The 27218-nt window shown below is 39.8% G+C and overlaps 1 long non-coding RNA gene across 1 annotated transcript; it reads right to left on the reverse strand.

Moving 5' to 3' along the window:
- On the reverse strand, positions 1 to 21313 carry LOC148189938 (uncharacterized). Its single transcript, XR_015776130.1, has 3 exons — positions 21168 to 21313; positions 20864 to 20955; positions 1 to 3933 (listed from the first exon to the last, which is right to left on the reverse strand). It is a non-coding gene; the product is annotated as an uncharacterized LOC148189938 (long non-coding RNA).
- Positions 21314 to 27218: the final 5905 nt, after the last annotated feature.

The raw sequence follows: 27218 nt of genomic DNA on the forward strand, positions 1-27218 counted from the left end.
TAGAAGATCATTTCAAGCAAATCTGACCACTAAGAGTGGTCCAAAGAAGCAAAATTTTGGTCCAAGTTTTCCAGAGCATCGCTGAGACAACACAGCAAGAAAAATGTTACAGTATATGAAGCAGAACAGTCTGAAATCATGACAACATGCACTATACACAGACTGTGCAGACTACATGGAGAAAGCATGATAAAGCTGTATCATGCTTGATATATATATTATTCCCCCATTTCTTTAAATGTATTAAAATTCTTTCATTTATGTCATAATATAGAGCAAAAGTGGGCTATGTTCATACGTAGCTGGAGTCACATTAAGAGTTAGATTCTTTTTCCTTCATGCCTATACAATGACTCTTCTGCGGTGTATTTGTTGTATTTATGGTTACAGAACTGGGATTGTAGTAAACAGAAGCTTTTCAGCAGTGACATGTTTTATAGAAAAAGAGTCATTTTTAATTTTTTTGTTTTGTCTTTATCATCAACTATCTCTAATGCCATTAAAAATTTGTGGGAAAGAAAACACAAGCAAGGCCCAAGCAGGCCAATCATAGTTCATGCTTTCTCCATGTTGTATCTCCATAGTAGTGTAGCCACCTGCCTAACTTGCACCTGATAGTTTGTATTCTACATCATAGATACAGTGGCTACTGCTTGGCACCTTCATGCACAACTATAAAACTAGTGTTAGAGGGGAAAATGGTGACATGATGGTTGTATAGTACAGCAATGTATTTTTCCTAGGATGGTGAAGGCATGACCTGCCCTGCTCTGCCTTACTAACCGTAAACCCTAACCCTACTAACTTTAACCCCCTGGTTGGCCACCAAAGGCAACAAGCACTAGCCAATCAGAGGGAGAGAGTTGCAGGTCAAGAAAAATTACGTACATTACACAATATAAATGTTGCGACTGAATACTGGTAATGGTCATGACACCTTATATGATCTTTGTTACTATAAAGTTTAAAGTGAAGAAAATATCATCTGAAGTGGACAAACTGTTTGTGGACATTTTGTGTGTATAAACTGCTTTTGAGGCCATTCACATGTGTGTCTTACTTTCTTGTTTAGATTTTGTAAAGGGACACACTGACCTAGCTGCACATAACCCCGAGCCCTGAGCCAGCATGGTGTAGTCGGAAATGATGCCCACTAATGCTCATGAATGAATGAGTGTCAGTGGACAATGTCCAAACTAAACCACATCTGGGCCAATCTCTGACAACCTTGATACTAAGCCAGTACTGTGTGCTCCGACAGATACTTATACAAGTGTTGGCCCAACATGTTGAAACGGGTGAGATGTTTGTACTTGCTTATCTTAATGACACACTGGGTTTGGTGAAACCATCGGCATGTTGGAAATGTGTTGAAATGTCAGTAGGAGGTATGTCTTTTTGTTTCAGGATGTTCTAGAGAGCAAGTTTTGAAAAAAAAAGGAGATCTTGGCTCTTGGCGGAAGGAAATGTTGAGTCACAATTATTGACCAATCTCAGTATATTAATCATTTCTATATGTAAAGGTTATTTTGAATCACCAAGAAATGCATTTTTGAGGCTCTAAGATATAAACAAACCTCTGTACTCATGTAAACAGCCCCCAATAATGACTAATTATTTTGATAAACTGAGGAGGGAACAGTGGAGTTTGAAAAGCATGTGGGTTTGTGTGTGTGTTTGTGAGGTGGGGGTGTGTGTGGATGTGTTTTGGGAGTGCAGAGGCACAGTGACATTAAGCTGCTGTGCCGTCATCAGTGAGAGAAACACATTAATCCTCCAGAATCCTGCAGGTTCAGAGGAGGGCAGACATGTGGGTCAGAAATGCTGGAACTGAAGGAGCGGGGGCTACGTGTGTGTACTTTAGTATCTATCATTTTAGGGACCAATTTGAGTTGAGGACTATTTAGAAAAGAGAAGGCATTTTGGTCGGTCCTCACCGTCGCACAGACCAACAAAGGCCTGTCAGAGGGGTCAGACTTATAGTTCAGGTTAGAATCACGGCCTCTTGCAGTGTGTTGTGCACTTTTGACACTAGTCCGTCTTTGTCAGGTGGTTTTTGGCCGTTTAGCATGTTTGCTTGCTGGTGGAGCCAGTAAGTGAGTGAAATCACTCTGATTGACGTTTTGGCTCAGCATTCAAGAAGAGAAACAAAAGTGAGGAAAACACATAAACTAATGTCAAGAGGATGTGAGACTGAATAAAAGTTGTGATATTAGGTAAAATTACTTTTTGAGCGATTAACCTCTTAAGCAGAAACACATAGTTACTGTTTGCTAGCGCATGGTAAATATCCTTTGCATTTCAATATCAGGTTGTGTTTTTTTATATGCTAACTGGCTAACAAGCGTTTTAAATCTGTTGTCTCAGTCTTTCGATTTCCATTTTTTATGAAGAATACAGACCGTGGCCACCTGCTGGTGTGTCTGTGCAATGTTTTCAGATGCATTTTTTGGACAAGATACAGGCAACTAGTCCTTTGATGCCAGTTTGGTGTGTCCTTGCTTTTAGGCTTAGGTTAAAGGAGAGTAAGTGTTGGGGTTAGGCCTTAAGTTTTGATGGCAAAGGTTAGGTAAGGGGCTACATAGCCATTATAACTTCACACTTTTTGCTTTTATGCCGCACTTACACGACAGGATATGGCATGGTTTTACTCAACTTGACTTGCTCTTCGTTGTCCATTAGCAAATATAGCTACTTTTGTTTTTTTAGTACCACCTTGATTCGTCACTGAAATCATTACTTGCATTTCTTCAATTTTTAAATACCCAGACATCAATAGCGACCTAATCATTGGTGACTTTACTGCCTAGTCCTAACTGTCGTGACGGTCCGCATTGGTTGCCATGTGCTCATGCTGTGTAAACATAATGACTTGCTGTGTCATCCCACCATGTGCATTTGTTGACATCAATATACCACCATCACGGAGTGTAAACAGCTGATGCAGAAGGATACCTAAAACGTCATATGTAGACGCGGAAGGTCACAGACAAAATGGCGCCATGTGACAAGTTGGGATGAGAATGTGTTGCAGCCAGCTGATCTTTTCATACTGATTAATAGGTCATTTATCTTCTTTGTCCACTGCAAGGTTACCCCTTTGGATTAACCTTTACCCTGACAAATGGATGTCAATTGACACATTACAATAGCCTTGAATATGTGGGTGCATGCTGCATAATAATGTTGTACAGACTGTAGAGCCCATTAAGGCAAATTTGCGATTCTGAGCTATATGAACAAAAAAGTATAAAAATGCAAAAAAAAACGTCGAAGAGAAAACAAAATGTCACAATGAATACTGACTTTCAGATCCTTGTCGTGGAGTAATTTTGCTTCCAAACTTGCACTCATAACTCTATTAATGAGGAGATTATTACCAGATTTTAATGGGAGGCTGTTAAAATGAGCAATAAGAGATGAAACAAGAGAGCAGGAGAAAGAGCAGAAACATAAAAAAGTGAATGTCAGGGAGAACGACCTTTTCTTCCAACCAATAGTTTATGACAGTTATTGAGATGGTGATCAAAACGCCCTGTGTGAGTCAGCGTGGTGAAAAAATAAATCTCATTCCTGAGTCACTGAGACAGAAATGATGAGCAACAAAAGGATAGATACAACAGTCACATAAAAACGTATACGAAGCAGTAGAGAATCAGGCCGAAATATCTTAAGGGAATACCCTCTAACAGTCATTTCCGTTTCTACAAAAGGACAGCGGGCAGAGCAGCTCCCTTTGGTATCACGGCAGACAGAGAGGACCAGCAGCACAAAGAGTTCAGCCGTGAAAGTAAAAGTCAATCTTGATGCACAGTGACACAATTAAAAAGCTACTCTCGGTGCCGAACCTCTCAATTCTTTGCTGAGATTCTTTGTTTGATGTTTGGTGTCAGCCCTTAAAAAGCAAGTCACCTTTTTGCAGCAACATCCAACCTTAAAAAGAAACAAAAAAAAGATAAGAAAAAACAAAACAACAGTTCTGAAGCCTTCTGACCAGGATGAATAACACATGCTGCATTTTCTCCAAAAATCCTTTTCTTAATGCTGTTACTAATTGTCTCTCCACCCACCCACACCAAACAGGTCCAGGCATGTTCTTTCAGAGATTTCCATTCCAATTCAGTGGAAAGTGTGAAATCAGTGACAGAGGAGGAGAAAAAGATGAGGCAAATTGGTGCAAAGTTGACACTCCGAAAAAAGAAACAGTCCTGGAAAATGCCAAAGATGATAATGACAAATGGTGTGAGAGCATCCAAACACCTTTTGCTTTTAAAGAGAAAATGTTTCACTTTTTATGTGAACGTCCAATCAATGCTGATGGTCAATATAAACAACTGAACCAATAATTCCTAAGTGTATGATATATTGACCAAGAAAGCGGAGTTCTCCTGCTTGCCGACATGTACCATGGTGCATTGCACGCAACCTACTGACGCCTAGCTGAAATATTGTGTAGCATGCCTATGAGGGCAATGAAATGAAAACACAGATACTCCATAGTACAAACCAACGTGACCCCAGACGGCAACAACTCTGTCTTAATTTCCACACTTTTAAAGGCAGCACATTACAGCTTCCAGCAACTCTGCTGCATTTCTTCGGCATTTCTATTCCGGCCTTGATTAAATATGGCTGAATATCTGTGTAAGCCAAAACAAACACACTGTAAAAAAAAAATACAATAAAATTAAAAATTCTCTTCTACATCGTCCCTTGCACTCATATTTTGGGGTGCCATTTTTGCTGTTGGAAACACAGACTGTTTCCGAAAAGACAGTTTTTTTCTTTGCACTGTTTGAACATATATCTACAAAAAGGAATGCACCAGAATTCCTATACAACCCAGGAAATCACGAGCCAGTAATTCATAAATAACTCATGTAATAGGGAAGGTCATGTGATCATGTGATCAATGTGCTGACAGGAGTAAAGAAGAAAGTAGTTCAATAAGAAAAAAGTCTACATATGGAGGCAGGTTTGCATGGGTCAAACAAACACAGGACTTTACCCCAGGAGACTGGTGTTCCTGTCGTGTTTGAGATCAAGGGAACTTTGAGTTTTTAATGTTATGTCATCACTTTTTGATGCCCAACCGTAGACTTTAGTAATTCCTAGACACCAGACCAAAAATGGCACCTATTTATTCGACTGGAGCTGCTTGCCTAGCACATACGCCGAAAATGTTTTCTAGCTTCCCGGTTTACTTCTGCTATATGTGGCCTACTGAACATGTACATCAGTGTTTTTCCTGCTGGCTAAACTTTACATCGTGATGATGATTTATATTTTTTAATTGCTTTTCTCATGGCTCCAAAATTCAGAGTAGAAAGAGTCATTATTGACCTTGTTCGAAGTTCAAGGTGGCCTGTCAACAGCTCTAAAGACGTCTCTTTTATAATGGTTGCCTATAGGGAAAATGCTTTGTGGGCCACAGGGGATTCTTTTGCTGCAATACAGCGAGTAGCCACTGGGACAAAATTGCTGCAAGACTGAGTGGCTTCCTTAGCCCAACATGTCTTTTTCTAAACGTAACCTTAACTTTTGTTAAGTAGCTAAGGTGACGACAGTCAGCCTAACCTAACCTATGTAACTTAACAATAAGTACGTAACGTAATCATGCCAATTCGCAGATATCATATGAAAGGTATGCCGGAAGTGAATAAGGAAGTTTTCTGTTTTTGACTGGCCTCCTGTTTAAGCTGAAATAGTATGTTATTCTTCCTTCTTCCAGGTATGTCACTGCCACATCAAGATGGCACTGAAAGGAGGAAGAACAACAGATTTAGAGCTGTTTAACTCTACCTTCTTGGAAAATGTAACACACACTGAGGCTTTTATTGTTCTAATCGACTGCATTTATCATCAGCACTGACTGGCCATCCGCATAAAAGGGGACAACCTTCCCCTTTAATTATTACTGGGAACATTTTTTCCTTTTCCAAGTAACATAACTGTTAGTTCTCATCATTTTCCCTGATTCAATCTCCCTCTGACACACATGGAAATGAAGGTCTAAATAAGAGATACACTTAAGTGTCTCATCCAGAGTCACCTATCGTCAGCTGGATCAGAGTGTCTAAATGGCAACTGCAGCATCAACAGAGTGGTGACTGGTCAACTGTGATCCATGAATTGCTGGTAAATTGTTGCTAGGGATAATTTGTTTTTCCGCTCTACCAGCCACTCCGCCATTAAATCATCATCTTGTGTTTGCGTTCATGTTGTAAAAATCAATTTTCCTGGTAAAAAGGTAAAATAAAAGATCAAAAGGCAATTTCCTGTCTCCTGAAAGTCAGGCCACTGACGCAAGCTAATGGCCTTTTAATCTACTACTGCTACAGATGGAGCGTTTTGCTCCGATTCCTTCCTCGATATAAGTGGAGGCAGATATACGCTCAGCCAGGTTATCTCTGTTCTCTGTTTGTCTGAGTTTTAAATGTAAAGCTAGGAGTCTTGATAGGAAAGGCTCCGTGGCGTCTGCTCATTAAGGAAGCGATCAATGCTGGAAATGAGCCCCTCTACCTGAATTCAATCTGTGGAGGAGCTAAAGCCCGTTATCATGAAGTACCTCTGGCACTGATGAAAGGGGACAAGGCAGGCAGACGTCTCCCCACGGAGGGGAGTCGGGCGAGGCTGGATACTAGAGAGGCATTTCCCCTTTGAGCGGAATTCCTAAAGAGTAGCTGAGAGCAGGAAGCAAAGACCTGGTCAGCCGTATCCCACAACTCTGTAGATTTAAGGTTTTCTAAAAAATAGCACTGCTGATTATCAGCCAAATTCAAATCTGACACCAAAATAATATAGAAGACAGATATTCACATACCTATTTCCCCAACACTGTTAACTATAATCTGGTGATAATCCAAATTCAGTCGTGTATTCTACTTGCTGCCAGATTAATTTGTCATCAGACCAATAGAGGAGAAAGCGGAGAGCAGGAGAGCTCTCAGTCTGAAATACAAATAGAAACTTGACTTTGCACCAGGTGCTCCAAGTCAGTGACCACCTGCCACAGTTTGAACAGCCATCCATTCTCAGACGTTTTCTCACACAAGTGTTTTCTGAGCAAACCAACAAACACTAACCAGCTAAATTAGTTAAATATAAATTACATGCAATTAATTTTTTTCTATATTTACCTAGATAATGTAATGCTAATTCAACATAGCTTTTGAAAAAATAAACACATGTAAAGAATAACCTGGAAAAAGTGTATATTAATTTCGTAAAACATTTCTCATATGGAATTCTGATAATTATAAATGTGTTTTTCCCTAAGTTTTTGCTTTTTTTCCCTAAACATTTTCCCTAGCTTTTGAAAAATAATTTTCTCAATCTACTCATGTCTTGCAAATTCAAATGTTTAAATACTTGTGAAAGGCATCTGGAAGCAGCACAAGAAAAAAGATGTTGCTCCAGGTTGCAAGGGATTAAAGAAGCAAACCTTACCAGATGTACCTTTGCAAACAACCTATTTTGTCATTTAAGTTGTCTGGATAAAATAGGTTTAATGGATGACAGTGGTCATTAAAAAAAAAAAAAAAAATTGACTGTTGGGTGAAAATATCTCCTGAGCTAAAAGTTGAATATTTTGTTGATCCAACCATCCACCTGGCCTCATCCCTACACTGACTTCATAATTTACTCCAGTCTCAGATTTCCACAACTTTTCATTTCACTGCAGTATATTAACGCTGAACTACTTCCTGTTCTTGCACTAAATGTTACCACGCAATATAAAGCGGTAATACAGAAAATTTGCATATAAATACATTTCACACGACACAAGGCTATAATGTTCACAAATACCCGCACGCACAACTAAAGACACTAATGTGGCTTTCAGGGTGACTAATTTGTGAAGGAAGTGATAAGAAGAAAGAGCCTCCACACGCACGCTATGGGAGCACGGATGAAAGACCTTTGTGAACAAATGAATGAGTCAGAGGAGTGACCACCCCCACCCCACCAACACCGTCGCTCGATGACAGCTGATGCCTTTAAAAGCTTATTTTATCCCATTTGTTTAGCAATTACCTTGCCTCTTGACTCATCCTTCCAACTTGCACTTTGTTTCACCCATCGCTCCCGCTGCAAACCTGATAAATGTCAACTCAAATAGCCTTCACTCTTCTCGCCGCCCCCTCCGCCTTCCAAAGTCACCTGCTGCACGTCCCTCATGCTTTCAGCGTGCCAATTCCACCTGACGTCAAAAACGCTCAAGTTAATTGGCTATTTCTCTCTTGGCTATGATGCACCCAAGCAACCGCCTTCCATCCCTCTCTCTCTCTCTCTCTCTACACACACACACACACACACAAACACAGCTTTCCTTAAGCTCGCAGCCATTTTGTTTAGCTATGGGGTTCGGGCATCAACTGATGAGTCATCGCCAAGCCGCCGCATACCTTCATTCACACTCTTATTAGCAGCTGCCATCATCAGCGAGGTAATGATGCAGCTGACCTGAGGTCACGTTGAGACTCCACCGAGCTGATTGCCGTGTTTTTGGTGTGATTTCGCCGTTGTTGTGGAGGGGCTGTGTGAGAACATGGTGACACTCTTGACAGTGTGTAAAAACATGAACTAAAGCGTTCATCTTTGATAGGACGCTATGACTGTTTCAAACATCCATAACCACAGTTATGATCACAAACTTCAACCGAACTCAGATATAAACTTTGCTGTGACTCAAAAGGAAGATTACCCTACAAGGGCTTCCTCAGACGAAATATATTTTCATAGTTTTGGTTCTGGGGACAATCTGCATGGCCTTGAAATGAGCTAAAGACCTGTATTTGGGTTTTCTTGTAGAAACCCTATTTATGTTTATTTTTTTGATTTCTCATGCTTGACAAAAAAAGCCCCGAGGAATATTCTGAAGAGTAATTTCTCTAAATATAAACATCGAACAAGACAACGTGCTCAAGAATTTCTTTTTAAACTGGGTGCTGAATATACTAATATTCTAAAAATAAAATATGAACATCCATTTCTCTTGTTGAGTTTTGTGGAGGTTTTGGTTTTGATCATTTAAAGCTTTTTGGTCAAATGATGCAGGATGATAAAACTTCTTTTACAGGTGTACTTCATCAATTTAATATTGCACTTCCAGACTCACATCTTCAAAACTCCACTTGCCCAGTTTCTAATTCAAGCATTTTATTACAAGTTTTAAGTCTCAAAGCCTTTTGACATCACTGTGACATCATCGGGGATTTTCACATAATAATACTCTATTTGAAAGGTAAAATAATTTCAGCGAGGCTTTAATTTATCTCAAATTTAAATGGAATTTTAATGATTTGTTGTTTAGATTACAGAATATTAATGAAAAAAATGTAATAATGTACATTTTTTTAAGCCTGCTGATTTTCTGTTTTTAGATCTTAAAAATGTTTTCTGTATTAAAATTACAAACTCTTACTTTTACATTTTTCATCAACTGTGATAGGATAATTGCACTGAGAATATCATTAGCTATCATTTTAATGTGTTATTTTTGGTTATGTCAATGTCAATTCAATTCACCGTGACCGGTAAAAACCCCTAGCATTTTTGGTTTTTTGCTGTACTTCCCTTGTAAAATGTTAGTTTCTGTTTTGCAGGTGAATTCCTCTGAAGAGAAAACAGATGTGACATGTATGTCATCTTTAAAAAAAGAACAAAAGCACAAAGTAATGAGGTTAAAGAAATGTCATCCAAGTGGTGAGGGTAAACACCAAGAGGCCATGAGAAGATGATAACAATGATGAACAAAAATACAACCAGATTGTGAAAGGCAGAGGTGAAAGAAAGCTTTTTGCCCAATCACAAAACAAGAAGACATTTTAGTTCCCTTTCAGAATTTTCTTTCCAAATTAACAGACATTATGTACACAGGACAGAGAAATAACTCAGCAGCGATGAGTGGGATACACACATGAACTAACATGACATTTCAACAACAAACCACAGAGAAGCTCTGTTTAAAACAGACTCAGAGGTAGTGCGTAGTTAATTCATACTCTGCCCAGGATGCCATTACTCCACTGTATCTCTACATTGTAAATAGTGGTTTGCTGCTATTTTATTGCTCTGAATGTTGCATACAGAACCATAAAGACAATAAGTGAGACAATGTGCATCACTACTGTCCTGTATAAGCAACGCAACTGACAAGTTCAGAGCTTGTAAGAAATAACTGTGGATTCAGCAGCTCTGATTAGAAAGGTCATCCAAACATTGCTTCGGACAATGTTTGGCATGCCGAGGGGAACAGTTTCCTGTTGGCGGTTGTACTTCCTGTCCCCACTCTGGCAAGTGACACAAAACCAGCCATTTACTTCCTCTACAACAGGAAATGGAGCAGCTTTTATCAGAAGGACTGAGGCTGGGTGGTAAACCCTGCAGATATGCTGCCAAATGCTCGTATGAGTGAAGTATGACGCTATTTTAACTTCATATTGACAAATATTCCTACGTTTCTCACCTGACCAGCTTCACTGTGGTAACTGGAGGCTAAATGTCTGGCTCAGTAACAAATGTTGATGTTGAAAGTGCATTAGTAGTTGAAAGAGGGTAGTTGTAAACACATGACATGAGGGAAAAGTAACGCCTGCCCACTTACTCCATGCCATACAAGTTTGAAAAAACATACAAACCGAAATAAAAGGACTATGAATTTTGATATGAAGTATTTAGATATAATGTTTTTATCAATTGAGATATGTTTGAGGTTTTGTAATATGGCCTTGACATCACTGTTTTTCTTTCCATATGTACTTTTTCTATGTATTTTCTTTGTAATTTATTTAATTGTCAATTGTTTTACTACCCTTAGTAGTTCAGATGGTTAACCACACCTGCCACCATAGAGCTCGTCAGTCAGCCGATGAAGACACAAGCAGGATCAAAACATTGTCTTGAATAAACTTTCTTGGAGTAAGTGTGCAGGCGTTACCCTTTTCCTCAAAGGAGCAATACTAGTCATCCTTCCTATTTACTTTTTCCAAGTCTTTCTTGGTATCCCAGCCATGACCGTCCAGTTTCCAGCCTCTCTAACATTAAAAACTATTTTTAATTTGGTATTTTCCAAGGCTCATAATCTTAGACAAATAGTCAGATGCACTTTATACCACCTTGTACACTCACACCTGGGGAATATATAATATAATATTATATATATATATATATATATATATATATATATATATATATATATATATATATATATATATTATACGGGAAATCCCTCCGTATTTTCCTCAGGAAATAAAGTGTAAGAGACACAGAAGATGCAGTTGTGTTTGAGTGGATGTGGTCAGCAGTGACTGAACTGCAATCAGCAGATGAATCTCATCACCACAGGGTGTATTTGAGTCATCATGTCAAGCTCTTGGGGCCTGTCAGCTTGAATAAGGTTTTTAAAGGGAAATGCATTGTTCATAACAGACTGCATCTGTGTCAATTACACAACAAAACTCCTGTCAATGAGTTTGCATATATCTGAATGTATTTGACATTAGGGTGTGTGTGCACACTGACATTAGGAAACGAGTTAGAAAGTCTTTGCATCATAGTGTTTGTACATACATCAGTTTGTTGACTTATTTGAGTCCAGTATGTCACTGCCAGTCAGCGTGTGTTTGTTTGTATGACATCCACACTTATTCCCGCTGCAGTAAAAGACAGACATGTCATTGCTGATCTATGATCAGGAAGGACTGTGGTTTCCTGAGGCAGATCCTGTTTCTCTGGAAGAGCAGTCACTGTTTTACACTTGCATAGTCAAAGTAGTCTGTTGAAATCATGTTAATATGCAAATTCTAGGGGCAAAAAGTCACAGGGGAAGTCACAAGTTTGTGCGAGTGTTTCTGAATGAATGCTGTAACTTCAAATAAGCATTACACAGCAAATGATCACTGCTTGGTCACAGTCATATTTCCATGTTTAAGCAGCCAGCAACTGTAAACGGGTATCATGAAAATGTCGTCTTATTTTATGGCAGACTCCTTCATGATCCACAGCTCAGTTAAAGCTAGTCACTTTGTTAAATTCATTTGTATAAGTCCCTGGCCTCTTGACCTCTCCTGACACATTTCTTTATTGAATTTATGGATTTTGTGCAGTTTAATGTGTGTACAACTAAAAAAATATATAATTAACTTAAATACATACCCTGGTCACAAAGTATTTAGCAACCATGGCAATGTGCTCAAACAGCACAAGCACAGGGAGGTTAACTTCACTGCTGTTTAATTCTGAACAACTGAATTACATTGTAAGATTTTGCAACTTTACAGAGAGAGTAAAGTATTGTATTTGTTATCCTAAGACCACAGCTTATTTTTTAGACACAGTTTATTTAGACTTTTGTATGGCAGCCTTTAAAGGGACTGTGCAAATTTCAGAGTGTATCATTTGCCTGGACATTGTTCTTAACGTGGATGTGGCTAAGTGCCTAAATATTTGTCTATCCTGACAAAAAAAAAGTTGATAATGTTTTACAACATCTACAACAATAGAGATAAATTGAGGCAAAATTAAGAAAGATTAGTATATAAGCTATAGTTGCCTATAAAAATAGGGCTTTTGTTGCTTCCAGTTATGAACTAAGATCCATCGATTTTCAAATGAATACCATCAGTCCACCTCAATAAGCATATGCTTTGGGTCCTGCCTTCTTTAGCCAATAATTTGATCAAAGAAAAATGTAAAAACTAAATGTTGTGTGTGCTCAACCTGCTTTTAAGTGAACTCAAGAAATTTTGACTTGTTCTACTTGAGCTGAGTTACTATAAAGTTCGAAGGATAACAGCGTGAGCTGCACAAAAGATGGCTGCTTCCTCGTATTTCTTTCTGTTACTGACTCGATTCGTATCTACGATCCTAGGGCGAACACACATCAAACTGTCTGTGTCCTGGAGGGGTAGAAGCAGACAAGGAGGTGGGGGGTCTGGGCCTTACACTCTACGCCCCTTATTCTCCCTGTTTACCCACCAACATCCTGCACAAACAGGCCTGCCTCAGAGACAACAGTGAGTAATCTTGCCCAATCTGTTCCTCTGCTCCTCTGGCTTCTGCTTCCTCCCAGCAGGCTGTAGCCCAGAGCCAAGAGCTCAACTCGCGTCACGCAGCCAACCTGGCTCATAAACTAGGTGTGATCTGAGAGCATGGTGATAACGAGAACGAGTGTCAGTGAGGATGTTGATGACGAGGCTGATATACAGTAGCAACTGGGATCCAATGTGGTGGAGAAGTGCTGATTGGAGTTAGTCGGCTCCAGTTTTACAGTGGACAGGTTCTTAGTGATTCGTCCTGATACATGACCTGCTTACTCTGGGTTTGTGATTGCTGTTTGAACATCAGTTTGCACTAAACAGCAGCGTGGCCAACGTTTACAGGGGATGTGGTCATACTGCAGCAGCTAACAGGTGTGACCAGACCAGGAGTGTAACAGGAGTGTCATTTCCTCTTGAAATTAGGTTAGTATCTTTAAATACAGAACACATGTTCCCTGCTTTGGAAAGAAAGAGTGATGTATGAAGAGATTAAGTTTAATGAAACATAAGTTTGAAAGTGAAACACCCAGTGGAAAGCACCTATTCCGCTGTCTATTTTCTCCCACTTTTCTGGGTGTGGTTTGCTGGTGCAGATGAAACTTTCCAACAAGTCTGGCCAGTTCAAATGATCCAAAGAAACTTTACTCTTGACAGACTCACCCCAACTATAAAGGAAAATAAAGGCAAATCAACATTTTGGGTAAAAGACCTTTCTTTTTAGCTAGTTCGACAGGGAGACTCATACCACCGTCATGTCTGTCTGCTGGGTATGACACCTTTTGACAGTGGACCTGAGGGTCAAAACACTGCAACTTCTCAGAAAACTCTCTGTTTTCTGAAATTTTGAAGTGTTTTCTGAAGTGCTGTAGTGTTTTGACCCTCAGGGCTTTTCCTAACATACAGTATGCGAGCAATTCTGGAGGATGGTGGATGGAGCACAAAAAAGTATCCAGATGTACTATGACCAGCAACAACATTCAGGTAGCCTATTAAGCCCTGAACAAGCCTGCACAGTGGCCTTATATTGCTCTGAAAAAAGGTAGGAGGTGCACACCTAAAATAGTCCTGGGCGAGTTTATATTCAAACAAGTGACATGTCATTTCTGATGTCCGCTGATGCTCAATCTGATGTCCGCTTGCTCATTCACATTACATCCAGTCAGGAAGAGGTTAAGGGCTAAAGTTAGTTGGTTTATCTTAGCATTTCTACCCCAAAAATAATCTTTTGTTAAATACCGAACTGTAATTTTTCACAGATTAAGCTAAACCGATCTCAGAACCATTGGCTATCGATCTGGTGATAATTTAGCCTCTGAGGACATTTCAGGGGTCCTGATGTAATCAATGGATATCTGGACCAAAACTTTGCTTCTGTGTGCCGGTCACTGTTTACAGTTCGATAAGCAACTTCAGAGAATTCCAGACACTGGGGTTGATCTTAATTAACAGATGAATCTGCAAATGAATACAAATAAATAGATGAAAACAAACGGGCAAATGGGCAAAACTTCTGTTTTAATTTCCAAAACAATGTGGCATCATCTGTTTTTCCCCCTCCTCCTGATCTAATGACAAGGGAGCTCAGTGTGAAGCCAACAGACTGCCTGGCAGCAGACTCCATTGCAGCTTTATATCGCACTAAACTCTACGCCTGACCACTTTTTAAAGGGTTGATCAAATGTGAATGACTTGATTTACATCCTGTCCAATGCTCAAACATTCTGTTTCACTGGAAAATATATCACACTACAAAAGCTAAAGATGCTCTAACCTCTTTTTCACTGAAACTTTAGTTAATAGCTGATGGGTTCCGAGATTGCATTTCGGCTAATTTGTTCGGCCTCTTTTGGTCTCCATACAAACTGTTCACCTGCATGTAACCAGTGTCCACTCAGTGTGATTGGTTAATACTACTCGCACTACAAACTGACAGCAGACACCTCCAATAAACTCCCAAAATACTGTCCTATTGCCTATAGATTCTGCAAACTGTTTTCTAGAGATAAGCTAACTGGCTGCTAAGTTCAGCTTCATATTTAGCAATAAAGCCAATGTCGAACTAGCCTGGTCTTTTTTTACCTTGTCTTTTTTTTAATATTGTTCATATTTTTTTTTCTCTAACTATGTTTACTGCTATGCACCAAATACCAAGCTTTTTGTGTGAAAACGTATTTGAAGCTGACGATTCTCACATAATGAAGAAAGTTAATCTACATTTCTTTTTCCTACTTCATGTTCAGAAGTCTGTGATGTTCATGTGAGAAAGTGATGGGAAACACAGGGTGTGCTCAGCAAACATCCCAGTTAAATAAAGATCTTAGTATGTATTTAGTTAGTTTTACATCAGGCTTTTACTTTCATACCCTGCAGGCAGAAGCGATGACACCTTCATTAGCAACGCAGGAAGTGCTGCTGAGAGGTGAGGCTGATCTGTGACTCAGCCGTGACAGCTCTATGCAATTAATTATAAATCACCTTAACTTTCCAACAACTATTCCAATAACCTACTTAGTATTATCTATTTATAATTTTTAGGTTCAATTTGTCATAGTGGTGCTAACACTGTAAACATACCGTTATTCTAGGTTGCATAACATTCAATCTGACATTAAAAGAAAAACTTGCGTACTTTGTTTTTGTGTTTCAGTTTTGAGTTTCTCAGATCAGTTTAAGTACGCGTTTTTCTCACTAACAGAACGCGTAAGTGATGTATGACACACATGCATTGAATCATGTTTGCCGACATACAGCAGAGACAGCAGAGGAGTGTTCGATATGCTGCTCTCGATGAACACACACACTCATCAAACATTCATCTGAACACGCCCCTTGAGTTGTGTACGGACATGCCTTCCTTGAGAGTCACCTATGTTTGTGTTTTCTTGGTAAACTCGATTTGCAGTGTGTCACACGATTCTCCCCTGAGTCTGCACACACTGTTTTGCAAAAGATCATGTGACCCATTGTCAACATTTAAGCCTCAGATGTTTTTCAGGAGCGCAATTTTTTTTTTTCTGCAGTTAGCCCTGTGGCTCTCTCGCCTACAATGTCAACAGACTGTATGTTTTTTAGTTAATGAATCTGTCAGCAGTTTTGTTTCAGCTTTAACTCTTTATATCATCATTATGTTTACATTTAGATTAAAAATTAAGATGAAGTTTCACTGTCCTTATCACTTATATTTCAAATTGATATTAAATTTTACTTGTTTTAACAACTAGTTTCATGTTATGTTAACTTTCCATGAATGATAAATGTTGAATGTTGTATTTGTTTGTTGGGTAACTGCCCTGGATGTCCCAAATCTTTTGGACTTGCAATTTTACTAAGAGCACCTGGGGACACAGTCCTATATGGGTCCAGTTTTGCAAACCCACACCCGCTCCCTCTGACAAAGCTCAGTACCAACCCCTTACATGCATTTATCTCCAAGTTAAATCTGGACCAGCCCTGAACTGTTAATACAAGTCCAACATGTGACTTGTGACCAAACTTACAGGGTACACAGTCACTCACTTGACCCACTAAAATACTTTAATTTTACATGCAAAATGGGAACATCTATAAACATTATAAAACTCATAATTAACCGTAGTTCATTTAGCAGAACCAAATGCCTCTTCACACTGACATTTAACTGCCCTCGAGCCTGAGGTTGCTGTGCAGAAGAAGAATATTGCCCATAGTCGCTGGTTTAACATGAGTTTCTTTGCTCCTGAATCACAAAGCTAGCTGAAAGCACACACATTTTACAGCTAACTGGGTAATGCCCGCCTTGTATTCGTGTTTTGGTGGTTTGAGAGTGGGTTCCTTGGAAGTATCGGCCTGTTGGTGCAGCACCTGTACTCTAGCAGCTGTCGGTGTGTTTACTCAGAGATAATGTCCTTAGCTAATAATTTCTGGCAATTTTTAAAAGCAGCAAAACCACAGACAACATTATGCTCGTAGACTCTGATCACAGTCAATTTCTCCCAAACTTCCAACTTACCCTGTGATGATGTATTGTTCACATCTGGTATTTACCACTGGCTATTTTTGCCTTTAGGTCATCTATTTTGATGTTCTGGAGTCTCCACAACTGTTGGATCGTTGACTTTTCATTATTTGGCCAGATGTGAATTTAGGTGTCAAAGGTTACATTGTAGGCTTTTACAACTAAAAAAATCATGGTGGATGATTAGGCGTGATAATATGTGCTAATTTAGATCAATTAAGAAATAAAATACTGCACAATCATTTTCATTTCTAATTTCTCCACAAAAAAAAGTTCTCACCCGCTGCCGGCTTTTTATCTATGCCCAAAGCTGTGAATTTATAAAAAATGTATCTTTTTACCTGTTACACAACTTTTTTTGTGGGTAGCAGTTAACAAGGACTCTGCTTAGGCTTATTATGGTCCAACAGACGCACCATATGACCACAGCGTCCCATGTCATCCTCCTCTCCCTTTCCCCACATTTCCTGTCTTCCTCTTGACTGAAAACCATCAATGTAAAGCTGAGATGCCCAGAAATAATTTAAGAGAAACACTTTCTTCATGTGGTGTTCTATGACATTTTCAAAACCTTTAAGATAAACCTCCATCTCCACTTCCGACTTTGAATGTTGGGATGTCTATAATAAGTTAGAATTGTGTCACAGTTCAAACAGTAACGTCTGACCAAATCACCAAGTCATCGTCATCGTGTGTCAGATACACACCCTCAGATTGTGATGCCATTCCTGTTCAGTGCTGTCTTTGGCAACAATGACGACCTGCCCCGACGCCCCAAGGCACCAACCATCTCCCTCGGGAACTTTCGATGACTCAAATACAGATACAGTTGCTCCAGCTGGGGAGAGTTTTGTTATCTCAGTCTCTCCTTAGAGCACGCTGGTTAAGGCCACAATTTTCACCACTACTGCTTTGCAACCTCCCATGAGCCATTGTGGGGGGGACCTTTAAGGAAAGTTAGGTCCCACAGCGGAAGATGAAGGGCGAGCTGCTATTTTGAGCTCCCTGCTTGCGTATGGAGGTGTATCATCACGTAAAGCAGCATTAATTTGGCGGTGTGAGTTGGACAAAGAAAATGGGGAGTGCTGTTTAAACATATAAAGATCTCTTTGGTGCTGACGGCTAAATCATACACCACTAAACATACCTCTACATCTGGTTCAGACTGCTCTGCATTCATTTATGTGCGAGTGAGAGTAGATGTATGTGTGTATGAGAGTGTACGAGAGCGGCCGCGAGGCAGCGTCTGCACGTGTGTGACAGAGATAGTGAGGAATGGGAGCAGGAGGGTGTGTGTTTCTATGTGTGTGTGCGCACATGTGGGTGTGATTCCTGCCTCTTTGTCAATACATGAACTGCGTGAGTCTTCAAAAGGCTTCTGGATGACGCACATCACAACAGGCAGTGCTCCGTTTATGAGGAGCCTTGGTGGGCTTTCCAAATATGATAATTTACTGACTGCAAAAGTAATATACTTCATATACTATAATATACTATATTATTTTGCTCATCATGTTGAAGAAACGTGAGTGGATTCAGTCTTAAATCTCAAATATGGAAACTAATATACATGAGAAAAAAGAGCAATCATCATTTTAAAACTGGTTTCTTTACACAGAGTTAAGCAAGTTTTAATGGAGTCAAAACGCGCTGTGTTTGTTTCTTTAAATCAACAGCCCCTAAGATTTTCATGACATAAACTCAACTTTTGATACTATTAGTGGCCTCTTTTTATTTTGTTTTTGCCATTTTTTGCAACAGCCATTACATTTTTTTTGATTTTTGAAAATGTTTTGATATGTGATTATTTTTTCCCCTGTTTTTTTGGACATAATGGGATGTTTGAATGCAATTGATAAACATAATTTTTTGTTAAACTGTATTTTTTATATGTCAAACCCTTGGAAGATAAGCTAGTGAAGGGCATTAGCTAACAGGAATCCTCAGAAATGAAACAAAACAACACAAAACGTATCTACGTTGTCTCTATTGTAGTTTTCTGTTGGTAGTGACGGGGTCGCCATTCCAACTCTCGATTCAGATTTTCTAAACATTAAGGACTTATTATGTAATTCTCCCTTACCAAAACAATGTGTGTCTGTTTAGCTGCACTGTAAACAGGTACATCAGTTGCTTTTTAGTTGCATTTCTGACAAAAAAAAAACTGCTTAAGGATTGTTTGCTGCAGCAGTATTAAAGAGGGACTGAAACCACGACTGAAATCTTATGGATTACAACTTTAATGGCCAGTTCAGTCAAATGCTAAAGCAAAGCTATTAAATGTTATAATATTAATAATGACAGCAGCCAAAATGTGACTTGCTATTGCTCAAGTACTCTTGTTATTAAAGTGCATGGCATTTAGTCATTGCATAATTTAGTATCTCTCTCTCTCTCTCTCTCTCTCACACACACACACACACACACACACACACACACACACACAACAACAACAACACACAATATCGCACTGATTAGGCCATTTCATACCATAGTAAATAGCTGGTAAAGTAATGGGCTTGTAAAGAAACACAGAAACAACACTGTGAAACTTTGAGGAAAGGATGGAAACATCTCAGCACATGACACACTTTAAACCCAGTATATGTGTAAAGGAACAAAAGAGGAGCAAAACTCAAGTCATAAACGCACCACTGACATCATTTCCAGTTGGCACAGAAACTGCGGTGACAGTTGCTAGGAACAACTTTTTTTTCACAACATTGAAGAAGCTGGGTTACAAAAAATGGTATCACTCTCATGACACACTTGTCACATTTGTTAAGGACCTTTTTCTGTTGCTATTTTTCACGCATGTAGCTTGGTAACTACTGAGTTAAGCAGGAAGATGGCATCCCCATTCTTAAACCCACAAAGACCCTATTGGTTTTTGCTGTAACATCGTAAATAGATGTCAGTAAGCACAACACCAGACCTGTTTGCTGAACAAAGCAGAAATGGGGCTGGGAGTTGTGTTTTTACTTAATTCCTGTGATGACTCATTAAAAATACTAAATATGAGATGTTCTCATTTCATTGATCAGGGACTTACAACCAGGGACTCCACAAGGTATTTTGGGTGTCAGGAACAGATTTGATATTGTTCCCGCTGCCACAGACCACGCAAATGCTGTGCAAATACTGTACCCACACCTCCATAACCCAATCAACCCCTTCAAAGCTTTAAATGGCACTACTTTTGCAATATTGTACTTCTTACGCCGCTATTTGTTTTACGTATTTGACACTTATGCTTGTGATTTGTTTTTTAATAAAAACATATATAACTATATCTATGTCTCTATATCTATGTGCCCCCCTCTCTGTTTATACATACATAAATATATATATATATATATATATATAGACAGTGAGAGAGAGAGAGAGAGAGAGAGAGAGAGAGAGAGAGAGAGAGAGAGAGAGAGAGACAGTATCTAAAATTGGCTCCACATCCACAAGTTATAATATTAACATGCGAGCAGAACTATAAAACTATATGATACTTCATTATAACCAAAGGAGCTCATGTTATATCATAGACATAATATTTGTATGGTTATGATAGTTTGAAGGGGCCATTCTTCACCATGAGCACTTTTCACTTTTGATACTTTAAGTACATTCTGCTGATAATAAAATGACATTTTCTTTTATTTATCATTTTGAACCCAAGACTTTTTCTTGTAATTAAGTATTTTGAGACTGTACTATCTCTACTTTTACTGAAGTAAAAATTCGGAGTACTTATTCCACCATGAGAAAAAACATCATAACCAAAATTTCACTCACTATCGGCCAGTATGTGATTTGACAAAATGCTGCTCACCTCCTTGTGCAGTTGGGAGTAGGGCTGGTTCATCGGTGGGGATGTTTTGGGAGACATGGCTGCTGAGGAGGAAGCTGCATCTGTAGTTTGGCCTGATATCAGGAATGGACAGGGACAACTGACTTAGTTTGAATAACATGCTAACATGCTAACATGTTAACATGCTAAAAGTCTACTGACTGAATGACGGGTAAAGAGGAGCTGCATGTAAACACATTAACATATGAACTCTGTTAGGCGAGCAAACGCTGCTTCTTTCACTGCGGACTGAGCAGCTTCATGTCCACCACTCACGGTGACCCACCTCTCTTCGTGAAGGACTGAGTGACATTCAGTCTTTGGTTTCTGTGTCCTGTTTCTTTAGGTTTTTGGCGCCCACACTTTTCCTCCGGTAGGTGACCCATAACGCTCAACCACACCGGCACACGTTGTTTACAAGTATCGCGTGAGCCGGGTTTATGGGCGGGACTGAACCATGCACCAGGTTTGGTGGCAGGACCGAACCATTTCATGAAAACACGTAGGGGTTGATCTCTGGACATTTACTCTTTTCTTTTCTTTTTTTTTTTTTTTTTTTGCCAAATTTAAGACAGGAAAAAGGGGGGTTCGTATGCTTAGATTTTTTTGGGCCCCTGTCTGTCACCCCTGATTACAGCTCTCATAATTTGTGTAGATCTGGGCTGCCAACCATATTCTGGTCTTCCCTAAACTGTTTTTTTTTATGTATTAAAGGACAATTAAAGGTCATAAACTGTGATTAATTATCAGAAGTATCTTCATGAATAATCTTTTTTGTCTTTATTCTGTGTTTTTGCAGTGTACATTTTCCAGAGAGTGATTCTCTTTGGAGTCTATGAAGTAAACATGTGAACAGTAGAAACACTGAGAAAACTGAGGCTCAATCCACCACTGCAGCCTCGCAGTAATTCATCATCGTCCAGCAACAGACAGCACAACCTCCTCTTTTGTCTCCTTCACAGAGTCATCAGTGACATCATTGTAGGACACCTGCCTGCTGGCGTCACAGTTTATACTAACAAGTGTAATGACAAGTCCAGTGAGGCGTCAAAACTCTGCCTCATAATTTCATTCCAGAGGCATTTTGTCTGCGACTGGTTTCATCAAAACACATCTTGGCTGTATATCAAAGTCAGGCAGCATGACGATTACGCTCGTGTGAATGTGTTTGTATTAGTGTGGGCCACATGACACCCTTGAGAAATCAATTTTAATAAAAGTTGGGAAATACTTCACAGGACACAAAAAGAACAATGTTTGTTGGGAATGATAAAAAAAAAAAAAGCTCACGAAGAAGATTTTAGCACAAATTCAGTGGCTTTGAATGTATACAGTACATTTGGAACAATAGCCTATGTTCGTCATTTTTGAGTGTAATACTACATAAAACAGATCTTGTGAAACTTTTATTTTATGGCTCACGTCAAACCAAGTTACTGTGCTTAAAGGTCAATCTGGTGACAAGAAACATATCATAACGGGCTGTGCTTCATCTCACACATGAGTCATGACACACAGACACAGAGAGAGAGAGAAGCCTGTGGGCATAAACACACACATACAAAGAAAAAGAACGAGTCTGTGACGAGCCTGTAGGCACTAATACACATTCAGACGAAGAGTCAGCCAATTAGATAGAGAGAAAGAGAGAAAGAGAGAGAGAGAGTGTCTTCAGGCAAACGGGAAAATGAAAGAGGGAAACAGCACACACCAAGAAGAAGCTTTAATATATAATCAAGTGGTGACTCATACTCTTTTGTCAAATCCCTCACATGCACATGTGCACACATATATGCACTCACACACACCACCACACAAAGCTTTGCCTTTTTCCTGACTTCTTCTCAAACAGAGTGATGAAGGAGGCTGGCCTCAGGGACTGAGATGGCAGGGTGACCCACCACCCTAAATTGGCCTGATATAACAGGATGTGACCCACTCAGCTGACTGTCCAAAATCACAGGCCGGCCTCCGAGCATCACCCTACCTCACTTCTGCACGTCTGCCTCTCTCCTCACGAAGTATTTTGTTTTTTCTTACGCAGAAACTGGCCATCAAGTCAGGTTTGATCCTGCTCAGCGTGCCAGATCTGGTTGTTTTTGGGGGCGTCATCTGATTGGCGGCCTCGGTAGAAACAAATTTGTTTGGTCTGACTTCTTTCTGTACTTTGCATTAGTTAATTGTTTAAACCAAAGCAAAATGTGTTTTAAACCATCATGAAAATTGTTAGTTGTGCTATAATATAGTGATTCTAGTATTCAGGCGCCAAGTTTGAATGTTATCGCAAAATTAAATGGCCGTTATTAGTGGTTATCAGCCACATCGATATATGTCATAGAGCCCTGCTGCACCAACTAGCAGGCTGAGACCATTTCAGTCCACTGAATGTTCAATATGCGTCAACAGAGGAAGTCACGTGACTTAATGATGGCATCAAGAGCGAAAAAGTCTGCCTCTGATGCCAATGGGTATTTTAAATAACAGTGATCTCAATCTACTAGTTGGTTTGCCGGGACCATCATAACCCATGTCGATGAAGCTGGGAACCACTAATAACACTTACAATCAAGTGATAACATTAAAAATCCACAGTGTATTTTGGTTGAGTCTGAAACATGATAAACTGCGTGACCACAGAAAGACTTATAGTTTTGGTCTCAATCAGGTTTCATTGTGGATGCACTACAGTCAACAATGAAAGTTTCAAAGAGAGGCCATTCATTCATCCCAATGACAGCACATCACTCATTATGCGAAAAAATCCCATCTGCTAATATATTCACTTCAGAGCACTATCTTTGCTCATGAATGATGTGAATATTGATATGTGTATATATATATATATATATAGTGCCTCAACATAGCCACACGTTAACCACGTTAAAGACTAAACACCCGCTGCATAATAACACTGTTACTAACAATGTTACATATCCACTGTTTGCAGAAATGTACCGTGCTGGTGATTAGGTTGGTTACATGTAAGATTTAAAAGATCAGTATAAACAAAAATTCCACAAAATACAGTAACTATTAATTCTACCATATCCTACCAGCAGATTCATCTTTTAGATTCTCATCCTCTGTAATGGGCTGCAGTTTATTTATTTCTTTAGAAGATGCTTCAGCAGGCAGAGTAATACAAGAGGACAAGACACAAAGAAGACTGATAATGAGAAGTCACTCCTCCACTCATGATGATTGGTATGGAGTGGTGGAGACTTCTTAGAAAACATATCAAATCTTGTCACAAAGGCTTTATTAAGATGTGGTGAGGACACTGCAGTGTTCCCAGCGTGATTCACCCCTCCTCATTTCCTGTTGACCACAGTCATGGAGCCACAAAGCACCACATGGATCAAGGCGGGCGGGGAGCAGACCGCCACAGATCAGAGCCAGATAGAGCGGGCGAAAATATGACTCCCTCATCGTTATGAGCACCGTCACCCTGGCGAGTTCTCATTAGTGGTCGAGTGTGATATGATAAGGTGTGAATGACGCTGGGTGTCAGGCGTACCAGATCTTACACTGTCACAGTCTCACGTCTAATTGGACTGGTGGCAGCTTTACTCATGTTGTTGTTGTTGTTGTTGTTGTTGTTGTTGAGCTCCCTTGCACGGCTGGTTGGAGGATGTTTGGCTAGAGGAAGCATGAAATAACAAAGGAATGTCTGTGATACTCTTTCGCACAAATGCAAGCCCACACAGCTCAAACACACACACAAACAAACACACACACACACACACACAAACACAGATACAAACTCACTCGCAGACATGTACACAGCACACACAAATGAGCGCGGGCACAAAAAAACACACCATCAGGAGCTCTAACTTCGAGAAACAGCTACACACTAGCTATTATATACACTCTCTTACTGTGTGAGCTCTGTACTTGCAGCTCTCAGAGACGACACACTGAATTTGAATTCCACTTACACAGTTTCTCTTCCTCTACTGTATGAGGAGGAGAGGTGCTGCTGCTGCTGGTGTTGACGTAGCAGTTATCATTCTCGTGCTGCAGTATTACAGCCAATCCAAGAGGATTAAGGGCGCAGAACAAGTAGAGTTAGTCATTATCCTCGTATAAGCGTCATCTCTGCCATCATACCAGTCATCTGCTGTGTAGATATGTTAATTGAGGGGTTGGGAGTTGCGATAAAGCTGAAAAAGGCAGACACCCCCACTAACAGTGACTGTGGGAGATGACAGTGGATGAAAACTTTCAAAGTACCTTCACAGCACGTAAATTACTGAAGCTTCCTCCATCCTCTCTCTGTGAGGCAAGCTCCAGCCGACATGGTGATTAGGCTCAGAATGAAACCTGCAACACGCAATGAAGCTGCAGCTCGAGCTAGTGTTGTATGGAAATGCATGTAGGTCAAAATTAAAGGCATGTTTCCCCTAAATTATAAAAACTAGCTACCCTGCTATGCAAATAATCTTGGTAGTGTTTGCACATATCTGTCTCAGGTTTCAGTAAGTCAGACACAGAGACTGGTCCGCCACTTCACTTTGTTATTGTTGCCTGCAGATCAGTTAACCACTGCAGTTTATTACCATTTTCTTGCACCCTGAAAACAACTTGTGCATGATCTAAAAAGTGAGTTAGATTCCCAGACAGCTCACATTTTAAAAGGCGCAGCCAAGATTAGGCCTATTTTTCCACTCTTGATCAAACATCACAAGACATCTTTACATTTAAGTAAAAACCTATAAAAACTCCACATTTCATAGTAAGGAAATGGTGTGGCAACAATGCCTAATGAGACAGTAGATTGAAATTGTGGGTTTCACATTAATTAGATGGGTGTATCTATTCATTGTTATACTCTCACATGGATTACCTTTTGAAGTACAAAAATAACACCTCTTTGACAAGCTGAAGCCTGCGTGTTTTAGAAATAATAAATGCTAATCAGTTCAGAACAATACAGTGGATAGATACATTAATAATAATGTATTTATGTATAATGTGCAATACATTATGGACACCATTTGCTCATGGCTACTCTGTTCTGTGGTGGAAATGATGCAGACAAACAGATCCTCCGTCACATGGCCGAGGGCTCAGAGCGCTTGCCTGTCATGTGGTGGTCCTGGTAGCCCAGATAAACATCTGGGAGAGAGAAATACTGAGGCAGGCTGATGGAAACATGGCCGGGCTAATGCTGTGTCTCGTCATACATACCAACAACACTGGTGACTCATCAGCCCTCTTTTATGTCCTCCGACATTATCATATTTTCCCAGCTGTATGTTTTTCCCTCTGTTTCATCAGTGTCATGGGGCTCTTTCTATTGGCCTTCGATCTGTGTCACCACTCCCCCCACATATACAGGCACAGAGTCAGATGCCTATAGATGATGTGCCGCTGATGCCTTTTTCCGTGATGCGCTCCTGTCTCAGCGCTGACATATTTGCTGTTGTAATCAGACTGTCATGCACTCACTCCCTGTACCACGAACACAGAGCTACATTCATAAATCTGCTTTCATAAAAACAAACCAGGTGCAGTAGCGGTGAATCAGCCTCCACATAACCAGGTGTGAGCTGGCCGGGCTGTTGCTGCCCTAAAAAAAATTGCACGTTCAGTAAAGTAAACTTTTTTGGATTTGAATAAGTCATTCCAAACACTCTGAACCATAGCAGTTAGATTTCCACGTCTATATATCCCCTAGTATCTTTCATGAGGGGGTAGAAATTATGTGACGTGATGTGTTTGACAGAACGCTGTTCACTCTCCAAACAGGCTTGCGGTTGCACACATCACCTGCCAAGCCCCGAAAGTCTGAGTCAACAACATGAGTGTGGATGATTATCATCTGAGACATCTCCAGGGCAGCTGCTGCAACTGGCTCAGTCCCCTCTGCCTGCCGTGCCCTTTTAAACTACAGCACTTTCCTCTGTCTCAGCAGTCCCACTGCTACACGCTAAATATAAGCACATACATACAGTGAGAGACACACAGGAAGTTAGATTTCTGTTATCGTACAGACCATAAGCCATGTGTTGCAGGATATCCCTACATTGAAAGTTGCACACAAAGGAGACAGACATTTTGGCCATGTCTGTAATATAAAACATAAAATAAATAATATAAATACAGAAAAAAACAGTGAATAGTGAAGTATGTTAAATGGTGGAGCACATAGGAAATAGAAAATGATAGAAAATGATAAAGCAAGATGTAGTACTAATTGACAACAGTTGCTCATCCTTCTGTAAGGTTATGTAAAGTTAACATAAGGACACTGAGACAAGCTGTTAAGACAATATTGACATTTTGTCACCTTATAAAGTTGATCTGCTGAATGTGTTAGAAACCAGTTACC

This window comes from Plectropomus leopardus, chromosome 3, assembly GCF_026936395.1.
Source record: "Plectropomus leopardus strain MGB_pleo_1.0 chromosome 3, ASM2693639v1, whole genome shotgun sequence".
Lineage (NCBI taxonomy): Eukaryota > Metazoa > Chordata > Actinopteri > Perciformes > Serranidae > Plectropomus > Plectropomus leopardus.